At 38.6% G+C, this 18,028-nt stretch overlaps 1 protein-coding gene across 2 annotated transcripts in view; it reads right to left on the bottom strand.

Moving 5' to 3' along the window:
- Positions 1 to 18,028, bottom strand: part of NELFA (negative elongation factor complex member A) — a 42,558-nt gene that overhangs the window by 19,554 nt on the left and 4,976 nt on the right. The gene's annotated exons all lie outside the window — the stretch shown is intronic.

The following is an 18,028-nucleotide window of genomic DNA, read 5'->3' as shown; positions in this document are numbered from 1 at the left end:
TAAATCATAAGGAAAAAAAGAGGTTTGTTTTTTAAAAAGAGTCGTTTTAATTAATTACTTCTGAAAGGTCAATTGCTCTGTATTTTAGCCAAGACCAAATTGTAGGATCTGAAAATCATATATGGACTTATACCTCGGAAGAGCCAACCCAGTGATTTCACAGATTAAGAAACTGAGTAAAGAGGACCTGGAGAGGTAAAGGGAATTGCTATACCAGAGGGAGCAAGTGCCAGAGCCTGGTCCTCTAACTCCTAACCCAATCCCCTTCCTGTCAATACTATGCTGCTTGTACAAAGACTTTATTATAAAGCCTGTCAGAAAGAAAACAAACTTCAGCTAAAGAAGTTCCCAACTAGCCCCAAAGGGTTAGTTCTGATATGAAATAAAAGCAAATGCTAAGGAGATGCCACCATTGTTGCCTATGGCATCAAAGTCTGTACACACTGGGCACACTCAACACATCTCTGTTGAGGAGCACAACAAATCTCTTATCTCAATCCCTAAAATATAAGATACTTTAAGCCTCATGGTTTGTTAAATGAACTTTAAAGAGCCTGTTTATTAATTGGACTGTTCCTCACTGAGGCCTTGGACTGTTCTTTTCCTTTCTTTGTATCCCCAGGCTTAAACAGAACCTGGCACATAGTAGGCACATAATAAAAGCTTACTGCCTATTAAGTTTCTTTCTTTCTTTTTTGTCTTTGTTTTTTAAAAATTCTGAACTTAAGCATAAAAAAAGAACATTTCAATACACCCAGCAGAACACCAAGAGCCTTCCATCTGAAACCATGAACCTCGTCTCAGACAAGTATGTAACAAACCCCACAGGTTACAAAACTGCCCTCCTCCTTTTCAATGCTTTCTTCTGTACTTTCTAATATTTCAAAGTTCCTATTCACTTCTGATCTTTTCATCAATATTTGAAATCCCTCTGTTCCAGTAAAGGTCCATTTCCCCCCCTAAAATTATACTCGGTTTTGCCAGCATAAGTTATTCTTGGCTGTGACCCTCTCTTTTGCCTTTTGGAATATTATATTCCAAGACCTTCTCTCATTTCTCATGGAAGCTGCCAGATCTTATGTGATTCTGACAGTGGTTCCTTTGTAACTGAATGGGTTCTTTCTGGATCCCAGCAGTATTTTTTCTTTGAGCTCTGAACTTGGTCTATGACATAACTTGGACTTTTCTTTTTAGGACTCCTTTTGGGAGGTGAGTGGTAGATTTTTCTGCCCACTTTGCCCATTGGTCCTAATAGATACAGGCAATTTTTACTCATGTTTTCTTGAAATATAGTAGCCAAGAGTATTTTTCCTCCAGTTCTTTAAAGATTTTTTATTTCAGTTTTAATCTTACTTAATTTCTTCTATGTACTGATACAATCCTTGGGAAAATCCATTGTTTCCTTTGAATATTTGCACTTAGAGGTTACAGAATTAAATTTGTAATAATTTTGAGGCTGGTGTTGTCTTTCATTTACTTATTTCTCTAATTCCTGAAATGTGGCTTTGTGCCAGAGCAAAACTACTACTCTGCTGTCCTTTTGGGAGAGGCGGTCGGCCCAGCTGTATCTTGTTTTGGGCTCCTATGCTGACTTCCACCTCCATGGTTAGGCCCCCTGGATCTTTTAGACTGAGAGTGTTGAGCCCTCAGGGTCCTCCTTGGTATCTCAGGACAGTGAGTTGTTAGGTTGTTAGGAATCTCAGACCCCACTCCAGGCTTGAGCCTTCCCAGTCTGTATACTGTGTAGATGCAGTGGGAGGCACCAGCCTATTTGCCGCCCTTCTCTGGGACTTCCATGAACTTCCTGACAACCCTGAAAGTTCTCAGGAGAGCCCTCCCCTCTTGCTGTCTTTAGACCAAGCTTTGCAGGGCCCTTATGCTATTTCTCTCTGATCAGAGAGAGAGGTTAGTTATCCTGCAATGGCAGGGTTTGGTTCAGCTGTTTTTGCTTCAGGTAAGTTGGAGGGGCGAAAGGGGATTGCCTGGGGGCTTCTGGATTTTTATGTAGTTTTGGTGTGGAAGATGCTACTTACTGTAGTTTCTCACTGGATTCTTGGTCATTACTCAGTCTAGAACTCTGGGGTTTTACCAGAGGAGGTACATGGGAACTGGGCAGCCTGCCTCCTGTTCAGGCAGGTATCTTATTCAGAAATGATCAAGTTTCATATTTACAGAATAAGAAGAAAGTAAGTGCCTAAAAATGATGAGCTTTATAAAGAGTTACTTCGATGTGGTCCCTTTCTATATGTTTTCTTTGGCTGCCTACTCAAGGTAAAAACAAATGAAAAAAAAAAAGTTTCATTTTCTCCTGACAGCTTTTCCTCATTTTAAAGAGTCAGCTTTGGTATAGTAGGAAAAAACCCAATAACCTGGGGAGTTAGGAGATTCAGGTCTATCACTAATTAACTGTTACCTGAGGCAGGTAATCCACAGGCAGAAATACTTAGTATCCTGAGCAACACTCTCTTGAAACACATCTCACTCCCCAAGCTTAATGTCAGGCACACATCCTACAGAGCAAGGCAGTATCTGAGGTTCTTTTAAATTCCCATTAAAAAAAAAGTGTACTTTCACCAGAAACGTTCTTTAAAAGCTCACCTTCCAACCACACAAAAAAATAATTACAGTGGCCTGTCAGTTTTATTTTGGGAGTTTCTGCACCACAGTCATATGCACATGGTCCCAGTTTCACTCTCATTTAAAAAACAACAGATTAGTCACAGCAGTTTTTCCCGGTTTGTGTAATCCACACTGATGGTTTAATTGTTTCCTGACTCTCAGATAGGGTACCTCTCACTACTTTTAAGGTTTATGGTGACTTTCTTACAGGTCCAGTGTGAAGATAAATGACACACTAGCATCTAAACTTATTTACTAGATATGATTGGTTAGCTCCCTTTTGTGTCGCCTTTCCCCGTTAGGATGCAAACTTCTTGGGAGCAGAGACTATCTTTTTTACCATATCTGTATTCCCAGCTCTTAATACATTGTGAGAGCTTAATAAATGTTTATTGACTAGTTTCCACTGACTTTGATCCAATGCTCAGCATACACCAGGTGTTTAATAAATGCTTCTTGATTGACTCCCTACTTTCATGACCTGGGATTTCATCAGAATGGGTACTTGCTTCCCTGAAGCAGATCATAACAGCTACAAGAATTCATAAACTGGCTGAGTGTTGTAGTGACCAAAAAGTGAACGAGATGAAGAGTATCTCTGAACCACCCACTTGGGTCTTTTGCATGGCAGACATGCTCGCTGGAGAAACTGCCAGATCAGTATCCCCTGGCATAAGAACATCTCTACGTAATGACGAATCAGAAGGAGATTCTTTGAATCATTTTAACACAACTTAACAGCTTTAATGTGTCTAGCTAGATGTTATAGTGCCCTGTAGCTTAAAAAAAAAAACAACAAACATGCCAGTTACATGCCAAGATGCAAACTTAGGTCTTTCAAATCCAAGCAGTTCAATGCTAAGGCATGAACAAGATATAAACAACTCAGTAAAAAGACACTCCCTGGGGCAGCTAGGTGGTGCAGTGAATAGAGCACCAGTGATGGAGTCAGGAGGACCTGAGTTCAAATCAAGCCTCAGACACTTAACACAAAAACTAGCTACTTAACCCCAACTGCCCCCCCCCCCAAGACTCCCAGATCAAACAGCTAGAAGGATCTTAAGATCATTTGGTTTCATCTTACCACAACTTTAAATACCTGGGGTCACCAACGTTTTAATGGTAGGAACTGCCTGCCTGTTGGGGGTAGAGGGGATGGGAGGGTTGGGAGGAGAATCTAACTAAAAAATTTTTTCTTACCCCTTATTCCAACTAGATCTGAGTTATTAGTAGCAACAATAATAGCGTATTTCTATAGCACTGTAAGACTGAACAAACTTAAAAAAACAATTATCTCACAAGAATATTATCATGCCTTGCCCTGGAAGGTCAGTCAGCCCCAAATCCACAGCTGTTACCTCCACCCCTCTGAAGTGCCTATGCCTCCGTTTTCCACTTAGCTTTTCTACCATATCACCTTCTGACAACTACCCAGAAGCCAATTCAATGACTGGCGAGTCCCAATCACTCAGCTCATTCCTCACTAACACCTTCCCCTCCCCTCCTCCCACCCCACTCAGAGGCAGCTGGTGGCACAATGGACCCAGATCTGAAGTCAGGAGGCCATAAATTCAAATCTGACTTCAGACACTTACTAGCTGTGTGACCCTGGGGGTAAATCAATCAACTGCTGTTTGCCTCAGTTTCCTCAACTAAAAGTGGAGATAATAATAGTACCTACCCCACAGGGTGGTCATGAGGATAAATTGAGATATTTGTAAAAAAGCACTCAGCACAGTGCCTAACAAGTGAGATAATATTTGTAAGAAGCACAATGCCTGGCACATAGTAGGCACCATATAAATATTTATTCCCTTCCCCCTTCCCAGTCCACACAGGCTGTCAGACCCCCAAGGGGCTACTAATAACATGCTAGAGATCTCTGTCCAATGAATTTTGCTGTGGTTCAGTCATTTTCAGTTATGTCTGACTCTTTGTGATCCCATTTGGGATTTTCTTGGCAAAGATACTGGAGTGGTTTGCCATTCCCTCCTCCAGCTCATTTTACAGATGAGGAAACTGAGGCAAACAGGGTTAAGTGACTTGCCCAGGGTCACACAGCTAGTAAGTGTTTGAGGCTACATTTGAACTCAGGTCTTCTTGACTCCAGGCCCAGTGTTCTATCCACTGCTCTCAGCAATTTCCTATCTCATCATACAATTGAAACTGCTCTTTCCAAAGTTACTAACCATCTCTTGATTGCCAAATCTAATAAGCTTTTCTGTCCTCACTTCTCTTGACTTTTCTGTAGCCTTTGACACAATCTGTTCAACCACTCCTCAGTCTCCTCTGCTGAATCTTCATTCAACTCATGCCCACTAACTATGGGATTCCCCCAAGGTTCTATCCTAGGTCATCTATTCTTTGTATTTGTTGTTCAGTCATGTCCAACTCTTCGTGACCCCATTTTTGGGGTTTTCTTCACAGAGATTAACTAGAGTGGTTTGTCATATCCTTCTCCAGCACATCTGACGATGAGGAAACTGAGGCAAACAGGGTTAAGTGACTTGCTCAGGGTCACACAGCTAGGAAGTGTCTGAGGCCACATTTGAACTCAGGTCCTCCTGACTTCAGGCCCAGAGCTCTAACGGCTGTACCACCTAGCTACTTTCTATGCTATTTTACTGGGTGATCTCATCAGCTCCCTTGGATTCAATTATCATCTCTATGTAGATGATTCTCAGATCTATTTATCCAGCTTTAACCTCTCTCCTAAACCCTGGTCTCAAATTTTCAACTGCCTATTAGACATCTTGACCAACAAGTCCAGCAGATGTCTTAAACCCAAGACACCCAAAATCAGACTCATTATCTTTCCTCCCTCAAATCCTCACCTCTTCCTACCAGTCCTAGTACTGCTGTCAAAGGCACTGCCATCCTTCCAGTCAACCAGGTTCACAACCTAGGTGTCATACTCAACTCCCTGCCCTCTCTCATCCTCCAAATTCTGTCAATTGTATGTTCACAAAATTTCTCAGATACACCCCCTTCTGTCCTTACACTGGTGCTCAAGACACTGGGCCCTGGAGTGTAACAAGAGACTGCTGGTTGGTCTCCCTTCCTCAGGTCTTTTCCCCTGTGTAGTCCATCGTCCACTTAGCTGTCAAAGTGATCATCCTTTAAATTCATGTCCCTCCCACCCCCATTCAACAAACTCCAGGGGATCCCTTTTATCTCCAGCATCAAATAATAAAACCTGTTTGGTTTTTAAGGTTCTTGATAATGAGGTCCCTTCTTACCCGTCCAATCTTCTTATATCTTACATGCCCTCCCCACGTACACTTTGATCCATTGACAATGGTCTCTTTGCTGTTCCTCTAGAAATTCACCTCTCAACTCAGTGCATTTTCACTAGCTATGCCTGGAATGCTGTTCCATCTTCACCTCTTCCCTTTGGTTTCCCCAGCTTCCTTCAAGTCTCAGGTAAGTTAAGACCACAGAGTCAGTTGTGTCAGAGAAGAGACCTGAAGAACCCTGGCTATCTAGTCACTAAACTGTGCTATCTCTCAACAAAAACAAAACAAGAAGCCAGAGGATACACTTTAATATGATGCTAGTGAAGCTATTACTACCACAATTAGGCTGCTTGTTGGGAAGGGAAGCTGTTGACTAAGAAGGAGTTTTAAAGAAAGGAAAATTCTGGAAGATAGCAGATCTAGAAAGAATATAAAAGTGGAAAGCTTTGGACTGAGAGGGGGAAAAAAAGGGCCCAAGGCACAGAGGAGGCCTGGAAGAGACAGATATAGAGAGCATGATGAGAAGGCTCTGAAGACAATTTTAGGGAAAGATGTAAATGACAAGAAAATAAGCAAGTACCTCAGATGTGCAGTGGACAAGGATGACCTCCTAAACCTGGGTTCAAGTCCCTCTTCTGACCCAAATATTTTCTGGACATGGCCAGTATAGAAATTTATTTTTAATAACTACATGTATTTGTAATGGATTTTGTCTTTCTTTTGCTCTCAGTAGGGAAGGGGCTGAGAAGGTAGATTTCTTGAAGATTAAACAAAAGTAAAAAATGAATTTTTAAAAAATTTAAGTTGGTTAGTGAGTTCTTTGTGCATTTCTGCCTTTCAGAATCCTAGCCTTCAAGGCTCAGTATAAGTTTTCTGAAAATGCCAATGTGGATGCATGGAGAACCAGCCAACTCAGATTTTTAAAAGATAACTACAGATTTTCAATGCCAACATGGTAGAGTGAGGAAGGAACCCTCTGAAGCCCTACCAAATTCCCTCAAAAAAAGAAACAAAACACAAAAAAACACAAAAACCCCCCCACCTCAGAACTGATTTAGGAGCAGGGAAGTATCTTAGCAGACCAGCATGAAAGGTCCGCCTCACTGTGGTGGGAGGGGGCTGAGGTCAGCCATATAGCAGCCAGCCTTATAGAAAGAGGCCTGTAGCAAGGCTCCAAGCCTGAGGCAATCCACCAGCAAAGTCCCCACCACCAATACAAACCACCAGAGAGGCCTTGACCCCACTGCTGACCAGTAGTGAAACCCTGCCTCTGGGGCCTACCAGCAGAGAGACCCTGTGTCCATAGTAACCCAGCAGCAGGTCCCCACCCCTGGGACAGACCAGCAACAAGATCCTCTTCCTGGGCCAGCCACCAGACAGACTCTGTTACCATAGCAACCAAGCAGCAAAGCCTCACCCCTGAAGCAGGCCCCCAACTAAACCCCACACCCTGGAGAGGCCAACAGGGAGGCACCACTCCCCAGTACAAGCCAGAAGGAAAGTCCATCCACCAGAGAAAGCAAGTACCTAAGCCCTGAAGCCAAGTGAAAGCTAATAATAAGACCCTGAATTCCAGGACAAAAAGCTTGGGGTGAAGGAACAGAGCCCAGTTATTGTATAAAAACAAAGTCCCCCCAAAAAGCAGAAAAAATTACCAAAAAAAGGGCTTGACCATAGAAATTTACTGTGGTGAAAGAGAAGATCAAGGCATAAACTTAGAAGAGAACAATAGTGTCAAAATGGCTACATGTAAAAGCCTCAAAGAAAAATGTTATTTGGTTTCAGGCCCCAGAAGAATTCCTAGAAGAGCTTAAAAAGGATTTTAAAAAGCAAATTAGAGAAGTAGAAGAAAAATCAGAAAAAGAGAGTAATGCAAGAGAAGCATGGAAAAGAATCAACAGCATGGGAAAAGATATACAAAAATTTACTGAGGAAATTAACTCTAAAATACAGAACTAGCCAAACAGAAAAGGAAGTATAAAAACTCACTGAAAAAATAATTCCTTAAAAATTAGACTAGAACAAGTAGAAACTAATGACTCTACAAGACATCAAGAAATGTTATAACAAAATTTTTTTAAGTTAAAAAAAAAAGGGGGGGGGCAACTAGGTGGCACAGTGAGTAAGAACACCAGCCCCAGAGTCAGGAGAACTTGGGAGGACCGGGGATCAGTTCTGGCCTCAGATACTTAACACCCACACAAAATAACTGGCCATATAACCTCGGGCAAATTACTTAACCCCAATTGCTTAAAAAAAAAAAATGTGAGATTTCTATTGGGAAAAAAAATGACCTACAAAATCAATTCAGGAGAGATAATACAAGAATTACTGGACTACCTGAAAGTCATGATAAAAAAACAAAACCAAAAGCAAAAAGCCTAGACAGCACCTTTCAAGAAATTATCAAAGAAAACTGCCTTGATATATTAAAACCAGAGAGTAAATAAAAGAATTCACTTATCACCACATGAAAGAGATCCCCAAATGAAAACTCCCAGGAATATCACAGTCAAATTCCAGTGCTCACAAATCAAGCAGTCAGAAAGATACAATTCAAATATCATGGAGCTACACTCAAGGTTACACAGGATTTTGCAGTTTACATATTAAAGAACTGATGACTTAGAATATGATATACTGGAAGGCAAGTATTTCTAATTAAAAGACCAGAGCTGAATAAAAAATTTGATCTCCAAATACAAGACTCAAGGAAAACATAAAAAGGTAAAAAAGAAATGAGAAAACAAAAAATTCAATAAGGTAAAACTAATTCTATTTCTATGTGGCAAGATAATATTTCTAACTCTTAACTTTATTACTATAAAAGCAATTAGGAGGAGTATATGTAGACAGTATAGATATAAGGTGACTTCAATGGGATGATACCACTCCCCCAATAAAAGAGTGAGAAAGAAAACTGCACTGGAAGGAGAGGGGAGATTGAATGGGGCAAATTATCCCACATAAAACAGGTATAAAAAAGCTATTACAATGGAAGGGAAGATAGGGCGTAAGCAAAGCTTAAACCTTAGTCTCATCAAAACTGACTCAAAGAGGGAATAACACTCAGTTGAATATAGAAATCTATCTTATCCCATAAGGAAGTAAAAAGGGATGGGGATAACAGAAGGAGGAGGTGGGGATGATAAAAGGGAGAGTATATTGGGGAAGTGATCCAAAGTAAAACACTTGTGAGGAGTGAATGAGTGAGAGGGGTAAGAGAGAGAGGGGGTAAACAAGCGAGAATAACACTGAGGGAAACACACAGTTATCATAACTATAACTGTGAATGCGATGAACTCACTCATAAAACTGAAGCAGATAGCAGTATGGATTAAAAACCAGAATCCTACAATATATTGCTACAAAAACACATCTGAAGCAGAGACACACACAGGGGTAAGACAAAGGTAAGGGGCTGGAACAGAATCTATTATGCTTCAACTAAAGCAAAGAAAGCAGGGGTAACAATCATGATCTCAGACAAGCAAAAGCAAAAATAGATCTAATTAAAAGAGATAAAGGAAATTATATCTTGCTGAAATGTACCATACACAATGAAGTCGTATCACTACTAAACATATATGCAACAAATGGTATAGCATCTAAATTTTTGAAGAAGCTGAATGAGTTATAGAAAGAAATAGATTCTATACTAATGGGGGACCTCAACCTTCCCCCCTCAGAACTAAATAAATCTAACCAAAAGATAAACAAGAAAGAAGTAGGTGAATAAAATTTTGGAAAAGTCAGATATGATAGCTCTCTGGAGAAAACTGAAAGGGAATAGAAATATTCCTTCTTCACAGCAGTACATGACACCAATATAAAAACCGACCATATATGAGGACATAAAAACTTCACAATCAAATACAGAAAAGCAGAAATAGTCAATGCATCTTTTTCAGACCACAATGCAATAAAAATTATATCTAATAATGGACAATGAAAGATAAAAAATTAATTTGAAATTAAATAATTTTTTTTGTTTGTTTGTTTTTGGATGGGGGAAGGCAAGGCAATTGGGATTAAATGACTTGCCCACAGTCACACAGCTAGTAGTGTGTCAAGTATTGAAGGCCTAATTTGAACTCAGGTCCTCCTGACTCCAGGGCCAGTGCTCTAATTCACTGGCCTCTTAGCTGCCCTACAATTAAGTAATATAATCCTAAAAAACAAATGGGTCAAAGAACAAATCATAGAAACTGATAATTTCATTTTAAAAAATGACAACAATGAGACAACATACCAAAATTTATGAGGTGCTGCTAAAGTGGAGCTTAGGGGAAAATTTTTATCTCTAATTCCTAACATCAATAAGAGAGAGAGGGGGACGGAACCAAGATGGAAGCATAGAAGCAGGAAAACTCCATGAACTCCCCGCCCTATAACCACGTCAAATACCTACAAAATATGATATGACTCTGAACAAATTTTAGAGCTACAGAACCCACAAAGAGACAGAGAGAAACAAAATTTCCCACTGAAGGCAGCCAGGCAGGTGGACAGGAAGGGTTCATCACAGAGTACTAGAAGCAGAGCCCAGGCCAGTGTGACCCGGAGGTTTTAGCCCCAGGGCAGCCTGACCAGCAGCTGCAGCAGACTTTGGGAGAGTGGATCACCAGCAGCTGTGGTGGTTTCCAGAATTATCGACCCATAAATGCCAAAGAAAAAGTGAGAGGTCAATGTAGAACTCTGTTGGGGGGGGGTGCCAGTCCAGCTCCTGCCCCAAGCTAGAAGCGGTGGAGGTGCGGTGGCCCTGCAGCTACCTGCAAGTGGCTGCTCCACAGCTCCTGGCCTGCAGATCATAGGGGGGGAAGAGACCATTCAGAAGGTAACTGCTCTTGCTTTAACCTGCCTGGATCTGGATCGTGGCCTTGGGTGGTGGTCCTGAGGAGTGAGACCTGTGAGCCAGAGTGTGTGGGGGCTATAAAGACAGAGCCCTCCTAATAGCTCTGGCAGCTGCGAAAATCCCAGCAGTTTGGGACAAAGTTCTCCTCTCTGGAAGCAGAACTGTACTGTGGCAAAGAGCTCAAAAGTCAAGTAATTGAGTGGCAACATGAGCAAGCTAAGGAAGCAAAAGGAAGCATAGCAACCTAACTTTAGATTCCTTTTTTGAAGACAAAAAGAATCAAAGCATGGAACGGGAGGAAGACAACACTGTCAGAACTCCTGCACCAAAAGCTTCCAAGAAAAACATGAACTGATTACAGGCCATGAAGGAGCTCAAGAAGGATTTTGAAAATCAAGTATGAAGGGGCGGCCAGGTGTCCCAGTAAGTGTGCCGGCCCTGGTGTTGGGAGACCCAGGATCAGTTCTGGCGTCAGATACTTGGCACCCACACAAAATAAGTGGCCGTGTAACCTTGAGCAAGTTACTTAACCCCAATTGAAGAAAGGAAGGAAGGAAGGAAGGAAGGAAGGAAGGAAGGAAGGAAGGAAGGAAGGAAGGAAGGAAGGAAGGAAGGAAGGAAGGAAGGAAAAGAAAGGAAAGTGGAGGAAAAACTGGGAAGAGAAATGAAAATGATGCAAGAAAATCATGAAAAGAGAGTCAACAACCTGACTGAAGAAAATAACACCTTAAAAAATAGATGAATTCAAATGGCAAAAGAGGCTCAAAAAGCCAATGAGGAGAAGAATGCCTTAAAAAGCTGAATTTGCCAGATGGAAAAAATTTCAAAAGCTCACCGAAGAAAATAATTCCTTCAGAATTAGACTGGAGCAAATGGGAGCTAATGACTTTATGAGAAATCAAGATACTATTAAACAGATCCAAACAAATGAAAAAATAGAAGGCAATGTGAACTATCTCACTGGAAAAACCACTGACCTGGAAAATAGATCCAGGAGAGATAATTTTAAAATTACTGGACTACCTGAAGGCCATGATCAAAAAAAGAACCTAGAAATCACCCTTCAAGAAATTCTCAAGGAAAACTGCCCTGATGTTTTAGAACCAGAGGGCAAAATAGAAAGAATTCACCAATCACCTTTTGAAAAAGATCCCAAAAAAGAAAACTCCTAGGAATGTTATAGCCAGGTTCCAGAGTTCCCAGATCAAGGAGAAAATATTACAAGCAGCCAAGAAGAAACAATTTGAATATTGTGGAAACACAATCAGGATAACACAGGATCTGGCAGCTTCTACTTTAAGGGATTGAAGGTCTTGGAATATTATATTCTGGAGGTCAAAGGAGGTAGGGTTAAAACCAAGAGTCACCTACCCAGCAAAACTGAGTATAATGTTTCAGTGGAAAATATGGTCATTCAATGAAATAGAGGCCTTTCAAACATTCTTGATGAAAAAAAAAACAGTTGAATAGAATTTCACATTTAAAACAAGAAGCATGAGAAGGTAAAGAGGAAAAAGAAATCATAAGGAACTTATCAAAGTGGAACTATTTACATGCCTACATGGAAAAATGGTAATTGTAACTTACGAAACTTTTCTCAGTATGAGGATAGTTAAAGGGAATATAGATGTGTGTGTATATATATATGTATATAATACATACATATGTCTATATAGGAGGGTATATGTGCATATGAATACATCAGTGTGTGTACGTGTATGTGTACAGGTATACATAGATAGAGGGCACAGGATCAATTGAATAGGAAGGGATGATATTTAAAAGGTGAAATTGATGAGAAGAGAGGAATATAATGAAAGGAGATGGGGAGAGACAGAATGGGGTAAATTTTCTCATATAGAATAGGCAAGGCAAAATTGTTACAATGGAGGGGAAGAACAGGAAGGCAAAAGGGAATGGGTCAACCTTACTCTCATTGAATTTGGCTTAGGAAGGGAATGACATACATACTAAATCGGGTATCTTGCCCTACAGAAGAGTAGGGGGGAAGGGGATAAGAGGGGGGGATGATGGAGGGGAAGGCAGGTTGGGGGGGAGGGTTTAGAAGCACACACTTTTTAAAAGGGATAGGGTCAAAGTAGAGCATAGAACAAGTTGGGGGGGTGGGATAGGATGGAAGAAAATACAGTCTTTCACAATATATCCACTATGGAAATATTTTGCATAACTACACATGCACAACCTATAATGAAGTGCTTAAGGGTGGGTAATGAGGGAAGAAGGGAAAGAATATGGAATTCAAAGTTGTAAAATCAAAAAAAAATTTTTTAATTACTATTATTATTATTTACATGCAACTGGGAAATAAGATATACAGGCACTGGGGTATGGTGATCCATCTTGCCCTACAGTTAAGTCGGAGGGGATATGGGGGAAGATATAGGAGAGAGCAGATGGGGGAGGGGGTATATAGTGGGATTGCTGTTTTGAGGTGGTGGATAGGGGAAAGATGGGGAGAAAATTTGTAAATCAAAATCTTGTGAAAATGAATTGATAGAAAATTTTTAATTTAAAAATTTTTTTTAAAAAGAGAGAAAAGCAGATCCACAAATTGGGCATGTAACTAAAAAAACTAGAAAAATAACAAATTAAAAATAAAACTGGAAATCCTGAAACTCAAATGATAGATTAATAAAACAGAAGGTAAGAAAACCATTGAACTAATACAATTAGAAGCTGGTTTTATGGGGGAAAATCAACAACAATAAAATAGACAAACTATTGGTTAATTTGGTGAAAAAAAGAAAACCAAGTTACTAGCATTAAAAATGAAAGAGATGAATTAATTCATCACCAATGAAGAGGAAACTAAAACAATTGTTAGGAGTTATTTTGTCCAACTACATCCAATAAATTTGACAACTTAAATGAAATGGATCAATATGTACAAAAATATAAATTACTCATTAGCAGAAGAAAAAAATCAAATATCTAAATAACCCAATCTAGAAAGAGAAATTGAACAAGCCATAAATGAACTTCCTAAGAAAAAATCCCCAGGACCAGATGGATTCACAAGCGAATTCTACCAAAAATTTAAATATTAATCCCAATACTAATAGGTGAAAGTCCTACCAAATTCCTTTTATAACACAAATATGGTGTCAATATCCAAACCAGGAAGAGCCGAAACAGAGAAAACTATACACAAACTTCCTTAATGTATATTGATGCAAAAAATTTACATAAAATACTAGCAAAGAGAATACAGCAATATATCACAATTATACCAGGAATGCAGGACTGGTTTAATATTAGAAAAACTATCAACATAACTGACCTCACCAATAACAAAAACAACAGAAATCATATGATTATCTGAATAGATGCAAAAAAAGGCTTTGAAAAAAATACAGCACCCAAAAACACTAGAGGGCATAGGAACATAGGAATAAATGGTGCTTACCTTAAAATGAAATGTAATATTTATCTAAAATCAACAGCAAGCATGATCTGTAATAGGGATAAACTAGGTTTCTAAGTCTGCTCAGTACAATCAGGAGGGAAGCAAGGATACTCATTATCACCTCCATTATTTAACACTGTACTAGAAATGTTAGCTATAGCAATAAGAAAAAACAAAGGAATTAGAATACAGATGAGGAAACAAAACTACCAGTCTTTGTAGATGATATCATGTTATACTTAGAAAATTTAGAGAATCAATTAAAAAACTACCTGAAATTATTACCAACTTTTAGAAAGTTGCAGGATACAAGATACAAAATAAACCCACACGAATCATCAGCATTTCTATATATAACCAACAAAGTCCAGCAGTAAGAGATAGGGAGAGAAATTCCATTTAAATTATCTGTAGACAATATAAAATACTTGGGAATCTACCTGACAAGACAAACCCAGGAACTCTATGAACACAACTACAAAACACTTTTCACACAAATAATGTCAGATCTAAACAATTTGAAGAATATTAATTGCTCATGGATAGCTAAAGTCAATATAATGAAAATGACAATTCCAACTAAATTAATCTATTTATTCAGTGCTATACCAAACCATTAAAAATTACAAAGCTAGAAAAAATAATAACTAAATTCATCTGGAAGAACAAAAGCTCAAAGATAACAAGGGAATTAATTTTTTTTAAATGCAAAATAAGGTAGTCTAGCAGTACCAGATCTCAAACTATATTGTAAAATGTTAATTATCAAAACAATCTGCTACTGGCTAAGAAACAGAGTGGTGGATCAATGGAACAATCTGATTAGGTACAAATTACATTGTAGAAAATGACCACAGTAATGTAGTATACGATAAACCCAAGGATTCAAGCTTTTGGAACAAAAACTCCTGAGAAAACCGGAAAACAGTATGGCAGAAACTAGTTAGAGACCAGTATCTCACATCCTGTGTGTGTGTGTGTGTGTGTGTGTGTGTGTGTGCTCGTATTACACACACACAAAGATAAGGCGAAAATGGGTATATGATTTACACATAAAAAGTGATACCTTAAGCAAACAGAGCATGAAATAGTTACAATAAACCATATAAAAAATAAATCTGTCAGATTTACGTATAAGGGAGGAATTTAGGACCAAAGAAGCTATAAAAAGCACTACAAAATATAAAATAGATAATTCTGATATAAAATTAAAATGTTTTTGTACAAACAAAACCAATGCAACCAAAATTATAAGAAAAAAACTGGGGGAAAAATTTTACAAGTATCTCTGATACAGACCTCATTTCTCAAATATATATAGAACTGACTCAAATTTATAAAAATACAAGTCATTCCACAATTCATATATGGTCAAAGGATATAAACAGGTAGTTTTCAGACAAAGAAATCAAAGCTATCTATAGTCATATGAAAAAATGCTCCAAATCAGTATTGATTAGAGAAATGCAAAATTAAAACAAGTCTGAGGTACCACTTAGGTATCAGGTGGCCTAATGTGAAAAGAAAATGTTGGATGGAGGGCATGTGGGAAAGCTAGGATACTAAGGGACTGTTGGTGAAGCTGTGAAGCAATCCAACCATTCTGGAGAACAATTTGAAACCATTCCCAAAGGGCTATCACTTTGATCAAGCTAGTTCAATATCCCAAAGACATCAAAAAAAGGGAAAAGGGCCTATTTGTACAAAAATATTTGGAGCAGCTCTTTTTGTGGTAGCTAAGAATTGGAAATTCAATGGATGTCCAATTGGGGAATGGCTAAATAAGCCATTGGTAAAAGATTGTAATGGAATATTATTGTGCCATAAGAAATGACAAGCAGAATGCTTTCAATAAACCTGGAAAGAATTGATGCACAGTGAAATGAACAGAACCAGGAGAATGTTGTACATAGTCACAGGAATACTATTCAATGAAGAGCTGAATGATTTAGCTATTCTCAGCAAGACAATGATTCAAGATAATCTCAAATGATTAAAGCACAATATCCACCTCCAAAAAACTGATATTGATTGAATACAGACTGATGCATGCTATTTTTCATTTTTTTCTTTTGAGTCTTCTTGTACAAATTACTAATATGGTAAATGTTTTACATAACTGCACATGTGTAACCTATATCACATAACTGTGCACATGTATAACCTCTGTATAATATCTGATTGCTTACCATTTTTCAGGGAGGGGAGAGTGGAGGTAAGGAGAGGGACAGAATTTAGAATTCAAAACTTTAAGTAAAAATGTTTTTTAAAAATTGGAAAAAAAAAGGTTAAGTACAGAAGATAGTTGTTTAAGAAAAAAGATCTTGCTAATAAGTAGAGTGGCAACTATCAAAGTGATAGAACAGGGAAGAAAAGAATTCTGAAAGGGAAAGATAAGTAGGAAATGAAATTTAGGGGAAGAGAAAGTATGGCTTATGCAAATGCACAGAAACCAGAGGTAGAGAATCAGGAGCAGTAAAATTCTTTGGGAAGAGATGGTCAATTAGGGGAGTAATGTGAAATCAGCCTAGAAAGATAGGCTGTAGACAAATTGTGGAGGACGTTAAATGTCAGGCTAAAATCATTTTTATTTTATCCTAGAGGCAGTAATATGAAATAAAAATTTCCTCCTCATCAGAACTATTTCCCTTTGTGGTAAAAACAATTAGAGGAGCTTAATATATTTTTGAGATTATATTAGCGAATACTAAATGTATCTCGTTATATCAAGTTTGGGCTCCAACCTATCTGAAGGTCTTTGTCTCAGCTCTAAAGTGAGGAGTTTTGATTAAGTAACAAAGCCTGGTATATAGTTAAGTGCCTAATAAATGCAGTAGGCCTTCAGAGTTGATTGGGTTATCTTGCTAAAGTTACTGACAATATAGCCTTTGGGACTTGGAAAGCACCTCCCTAGAGAGAGTGTGTGGATTTACTCATTAACATCCCTTTGAGATTAACAGGGACATTTCTTGGGACAAACTTGTTGATCTCTTCTCATTGAGCATGAGTGATTAAGTTTTAGTTTCTCAAAGATTATTTGATTGGCTCAGGCTATCCTGGAACCAGCTCTCAACCTCAATCCTCTCAAGAAATCTCAATCAGTCTCAAACAAAGACTTACTATTTTCCTTCCTAGGACCTCATTAAATTAATTTCTCCCTACTGTAAGGTCTACTTTAGCTTAAAGACTCACTCTGATACTTATTCAAAGGTATTGGAGAAGAAAAAGGAACAATTTTGGGGGGTCAATGTTACAAAATCTATATAGCACAATTTACTAGGGAACACATTTTCTTTCAAAGGGTTCTTAATGAAGTTTAAGTTAATTTTTAAAAATAATGCTAGACCAGGGGTTCATAACCTGTTATTCATGAACTTAAAATTTAAAAAAAAAGTATTTCTTGATAACTATTTCAGTAACTGATTTCTTTTGTAATTCTATGCATTTAAAAACAGTTCTGAGAAGGGGATCCTAGGCTTCACCAGACTGTCGGAGAGGTCCAAGACACAAAAAGGTTAAGATCTCCTGTACTAGATAGATAACATAAGATTTAATTCAACAAACATTAAGTGACTACTATATGGAAGGTACTGGTGACAGGAAGGGGGAAATGGCAATGGCCACTTCCCCATGAGTTAATGGTCTTATAGCTAAGTTATTATACACCAACAAACAATTCCCAGATTTTCTCCTGTCATCTTCTAAGATTTCACAGATGATCTATACAGCACCTACTGAGCACTGCTGATTTACACACACAGTCCTCTCCGAATTATTTTCATCTTTTGGCATTGAGAATCTTTTACAAAGATTCTCACTAAATATTGAGAAGAAAATAAGCAAGGATCAGGGACTCCTTAAAGTGTAGCAATCTTCTTCTCCTTAGTATGT

The sequence above is a fragment of the Petaurus breviceps genome, unplaced genomic scaffold, assembly GCF_028583685.1.
Source record: "Petaurus breviceps papuanus isolate PSGF00001 unplaced genomic scaffold, PetGlider_PUasm1.0 140, whole genome shotgun sequence".
Taxonomy (NCBI): domain Eukaryota; kingdom Metazoa; phylum Chordata; class Mammalia; order Diprotodontia; family Petauridae; genus Petaurus; species Petaurus breviceps.
This window is presented reverse-complemented; position numbering and strand designations above follow the sequence as displayed.